Raw genomic sequence first — 6,000 nt, forward strand, 5'->3', positions numbered from 1 at the left:
ATTCAAAGTTAGGATGGGATAATGGACTCCAGGAGAAGCATTTATATAATAGCTGTTGTAAGTCAGTTACTAAGTGGCTTCATGGGGCCGGACCTGAAGTCAGGAAAGTCAATTTTCCTGAGTTTAAATCTGATCTCAAACTCTTACTAGCTGGTTGACTTTGGGCAAGTCACTTAATTCTACTTCCATTTCCTCCTCTGCAAAATGAGTTGGAGAAAGAAATGGCAAATTATTCCAATATCTTTGCCAAGAAACCTCCAAAGTGTGGAGAGGTCACAATGAGAGAGAAACAACTGAAATGACTCAACAACAACAACAACAAAAATTCCAGGTACTAAGACAAGCCTATTTTTTAAAAATAAATATTTGATTATCACAACAACCCTGAGAGATAGTTGTTATTATTTGCATTTGATAGGTTGAGAAAATTGGAACAAAAAGAAATTATAGTGACTTGCTGAGATTTGACACATCTAGTAAATATCTAAGACTGGATTTGAACTGAAGTTCTCCTGATTTCAAATCCAGTGCTCTCTCCATTGCACCACTAGCTGCCTCAGAAAGGGGACTCAAAAAGATCTTGACACGGTAGGATGCAAGTGGATGGCTTGAGTGCAGATGAAATTGAATGTAAATAAATGTATAGTTGTAAAGTTAGGTTGGGGGTCGGGATAGAGATTCAACTAAATGCAAATGAAGCCCAAATACGATTTATCATTATACATTTAATTGGGTCAATGAACCAAACCAAAGTCATCTCTGAGTCCCTATCCTACTGCAAAACTCTGCCTTCTACATTTCAATATCCCTATTGAATTTCATCTTATAAGATTCAGTCCAGGGGCATCTAGGTGGCGCAGAGGATAGCGCACTGGCCCTGAAGTCAGGAGGACCTGAGTTCAATTTCAGCCTCAGACACTTAATAATTACTTAGCTGTGTGGCCTTGGGCAAGCCACTTAACCCCATTGACTTGCAAAAACCTAAAAAAAAAAAAATTCAGTCCAGTGCTCTAGGCTCTCAAGACTCTTTTGGATCTTCTCATCAAGAATGTTGGCTATCCCTTCTAGCTTTTTGTTATTGGCAAATTTGATGAGCATATCCTCTTTGCCTTTATCTAAGTAATTGATAAAAAATGTTAAATAATAGAGGGCCAAGGATAGACTTCTGATGTTTTCCATAAGATATCTCCTGCTATACCAACATTAAACCATTAAGCACCACTGTTTGATTCTGACCATCCAGTTAATTTGGGATTTATTTGATTGAATTATCATCTAATCCTTCTTTACATTTTCCGCAAGAATAGTTTACAAAAGCTAATTAAAAGTTTTACTAAAATCAAGGTAAGCTGTATTTGCAGCATTCCTCTCTCATCTATCAGTTTTAGGAATTTTTTATTCCGGCATGACCAGTTCTTGACCAAATCACAGTGGTTCCTTATAAGCACTGATACTCTTTTCAGATATTCACCATATTCAGCAATTCACCAATAAAGGATGAGTAGGTCCTCTATTTACAATCTCCTTGCCTACCTTGGAAATTAATTACCTGTCTGACATGTTTGTTGTACCATTTCTAACATAAAGGCCATTTCTACTTTGTAGAGAAAATAGAAGTCAAATAAGAGGGACTTCCCACTGAAATGGACAGAACATAATTCCTTGCATTCAGTGTCTAGATTTTGCAAGAAATCAATAAAGGGAGTAAAAAAATGCAAAACAAAATCCCTTTTACTGAATTTTGACACACACCCCCACCTCCATAACCGAGCCTCTCCCAAACACAGGCAATTTTCAGACAGAACCAAAGTTTCTTTGAACTCAGAAGTTGTAGAAAATGCAGAGTTCAGTGTGGATTCTTCTATAGAGAGACAAAAGAGTTGGGAACTCAAGGCACATTTCTCAACTGAACTTAGGCATTTTGTAGATCTCTGGATACTGAACTCACTTTTTCTTTCAGCAAGATTATGTAGACAAAGGATCCAGTATTTGACTTAATATCATTGTATGAGTTTTCTTCATTCTCATTCATCTAACTCATCACTTGTGGACCAGGGAAGTATAACTAAGAATAAGTCAGAAATGTGTTTTCCCTCCTTAATGTCATCTCCTACCCTGTCTGCTCTGGCTCAGCTGGACATGTGAATCCTGGAAAATGACTACACTTCAATCTGGGCGGTATCCTATATAGTGATTTAGCTGTAAATAAATAGACTGTAAATAATAATGAGAGTGAGTTTTTACTTGTCAACCTAAGTTACTCTTAAAAAAACATTACAGAAAGTAACAGACATTTCCCAGCAGTTCAAAAATAATAGATGCTATGAATGGGTGCTCCTGTGACTCCAGTTCCTTACCACTGATGAATAGAAAAACATCAAATTACACTTCATCCTTCAGTTCAATTGAGTTAATTGAGATTAGAGATGTGATGTACATGATCATTCAAAAAACATCAATGTTTTGGTTGATCATGTACTTTCTTACATAGCAGAATAATGGACAGGATAAAGGGATAACACTTTATTAGTTTTCCCTTTCCATATTTTTCTATAATAGAAATAGTGGGAGTCATTTTTTATGTTCTTTGATGTCACTTTAGATGATAGAAAATTTCAAATCATATAAAATCAGGAGATCATTTACCATGAACCCTTAATTTGATAGATACAGAAATAAACCCAAAGAGGTAAAAACCATAGGTTAGGAAATTCATAAATGGCAGAATTGGCCTTTGGTACCTTGTTCTTTCTAATGGCACTGTTAGTATTATCTCTAGAAATTTTAATAAGACTAACATACTGTCTTACAATATTCATTTAATATCCCTGATACTTAGTGATTTTCTAAAAATACTGTGCTTTATAGCTCTGAAACCAGTATGTCAAAGTGTATAGGGAGCTGATCTGAAAGTTCTGACACAAACCATGGAACTTTGGCAAGTCATTTAATGTCCTGGTGCTCTGGGTAATTTCCTGAAACTAAGTGACAGACTCTGCTTTGGTAGAGAGTTTGGTAGAATGCCAGTGAAATCACAGGTCTAGTCCATATCCTTATAATATGTATATTACTCATCATGAACTATACAAATGGAAATATTTTCAATTTGAAGGTACCAAAACCTGCATAGTAAAATAGGGTTATCTGAGACAAATGCAGGAGAAATGATGTAAAGGGTGTCCTCTAAAAATGCTTAATCAGAAGTAATAGAAGAGTCAGTTATAAGCAAGGATTCCAGCTCACATGTTACAATGGCATTTTCATAGGGTTAAGAGAACACAAGCATGACTATGAAAGAACAAGAGTTATACTGGATAAGCAGCCAAGGTGGGATGCAATCTGCCTCATTTGAGGAACTTGTGACATTGATTAAATCATGGATTCATTGGTATGATCAATTTATTCCATTCAGTTGAATTATCATATATTTCTAATCTTCAAGGGAAGAACCGAGTTTAGTTAAATTATCATTGGACCTTACATCTTGTGGAAGGTAAGAAACAAAAAGCAAAATCTTTGTCATATAGCAAACATGCAATTTCCTAAACCAATGTTTCAGAAGTTATGGCTCTGTAGGAAAAGAAAAGATTTTTCTACTCAGTGTCAAGTGAAATGATGAAATGTAGAAATCTTAGAGTTGGATTAAACCTTTATCTTTAAAATTTTCAGCTTTAATTGTCCATGAATTTTGTCCATTTTCAAGGTAGAAATAGATTATCATAAAATTGATTTGGGCTTTTAATCAGTCACAATTATGAATCCAATCAAAATTAATGGATCTATCCTGCCAATGTTTAGTTGCTACATTGAGTCATTGACTTGTTCTTGAGTATGGCCAGCATGAGGTGTTTTTTGCATAGGACCTGCTTTATCTGTAGAATATGTGCTCAAAATAAATATGCCACATAAATATGCCACATTCAGCAATATCTCCATGCTGATATGCTACTAGTCTGTCAAACAGTAATTCTTCTAGAAGTCACCAGGGGAAGCAAAAGCTTCTCAGCATGGGGGAGTTTTAATTAAAGTTTTAAGCCAAAACAGCATGCCCAAATGAAATATTAAATGACTATTAGGTACCTAGACTGAAAGAATTTTATGTCAAAATTTATAGGAATTCTCTCTTGTATTTTACACATCAAAACATCCACTGCCCTGGCAGATTGTAGGCACTAACTTATCTTCTTGTGTTCTCATGGAAGTTCCAAGATAGGAGATTGTAGTGAGAGTAGGCAACACATCCCTGTTGTTATCCCCTAAGATATTTATTAATGCATGAACTAATAATGCTTATGCAGGGCCTGTGATGATTATGAGAGACAAAGAATGTGACTAGCTGAACAACATTAGTGCATATGAAAAGGCTTTCTTAGAACAATATACTTTATTTTCCATGAAAAAAGTATCTCATTTGATAAAGAAGGGCAATCATACCCCTGAGAGGGTGTCAGCATTCAAAAGAATGCAACAAATAAAGCATGTTTTTTGAGTCAATTGTGAAATACAGGGGAAAACAATTCAAATTGGGAATCTTTATTTTTTATTTTTTTTTTTGAGAATGAATGCCCCTAGAGATGCAGGGCTAGTTTTCTACTATTAAGTACTATGGTAACCAGATTATTGAGAACAAACAAGTTTCCCCAAGGTACATTTCTACTTGTGGGTCAAGACTGGGTTTTCTTTTGCTCATTAACAGAGTTACAATGCTATGTTTTCATTATAAGCCCCCGGAAAGCTTAATGCTGTAAAACCAGATACTTGAGAGTCAAAGTCACATCTCCAGTGCATGTTCCAACTTGTTTAGTTGTTTCTAAATCTGTGCTTGTAAACAAAATTATTCTTAGTCCTCTGACAACTGCTATTTGTCCTGAAGGAAAATTGCTCCCTAAGGAGATGCAAATTGTTTGGTGGTACTTGATGCCTTTGTAGTAATTACTGTGCCATCAGATCGCTCAGAATTAAGATAAGCCTTGGCATCAAAATTCCATATGGTTGTATCTAAAATAAGATGCTTAGACAGGCAGAATACTAAATGACATGCATTAAATGGTAAAATTGTGGTCCAAATTCATCAGAAACTCTATGCCACTGCAAGTTCTGTCTGGGATCAAAAAAAGGTCAATCAGATGTCTACAACATTTTATTGTAATTCATGAAAGTTGCAATTTTCAGGGAATGCTGAGCCATCCATGAAGCTAGTAAATACTGGTACATGTCATTTATTTAACCACAGATATTTCTCAATTGCCTAGCCACTGAGAAAATTTGGAAAGTTAGATCATAAGAAGAAAAAAATAGGTAAAAATTTTGGGTTCTCCATTTCTATGCATAATTCCAGAATGCACATCTCTAGTTCTTACCTCCCACCTTCAACCTAATCAAATTAAAGTTCAACATACATTTATTAGTCATAAACCATGTACAATAAGAAGTAAAATGGAAAATTCTGTTTATACTAAATTAAAAGTTTTTATACAAACAAAATCAGTGCATCCAAGATCAGAAGGAAAGCAAAAAATTGGGGAGCAGGGAGCAAATTTTATAAAAAAATTTCTCTGACAAAAGTCTTATTCCTCAAACATATAGAAAATTGAAACATATTTATGATTTAATGAATCATTCACCAAGTGACAAATTCAAAAGATATGAACAGGAAATTTTCAGGAGAAGATATTAAAACTATTGTCATTTGGAAAAATTCTCTTGATTAGAGAAATACAAATTAAAACAACTCTAAGGCACCACCTTACAGCTATCAAATTAGCTAATATGGAAGAAAAGGAAAATAAATGTTGGAGAGGATGTATTAAAATCTAGATATCAGGACTATTGAGTTGGTGGAATATTGAGAACTGATTCCACCATTCTGAAGAATGGAACTTCAGAGTGGACTCTCTGAAGAGTGTCTAAAGAACTATAAAATTTTGCATGTCCTTTGATCCAGCAATACTACCAACTAGGTCTGTATCTCAGGGACCAAAGAAAAAGGAAAGGACCATT

Source organism: Macrotis lagotis, chromosome 1 (assembly GCF_037893015.1).
Source record: "Macrotis lagotis isolate mMagLag1 chromosome 1, bilby.v1.9.chrom.fasta, whole genome shotgun sequence".
Lineage (NCBI taxonomy): Eukaryota > Metazoa > Chordata > Mammalia > Peramelemorphia > Peramelidae > Macrotis > Macrotis lagotis.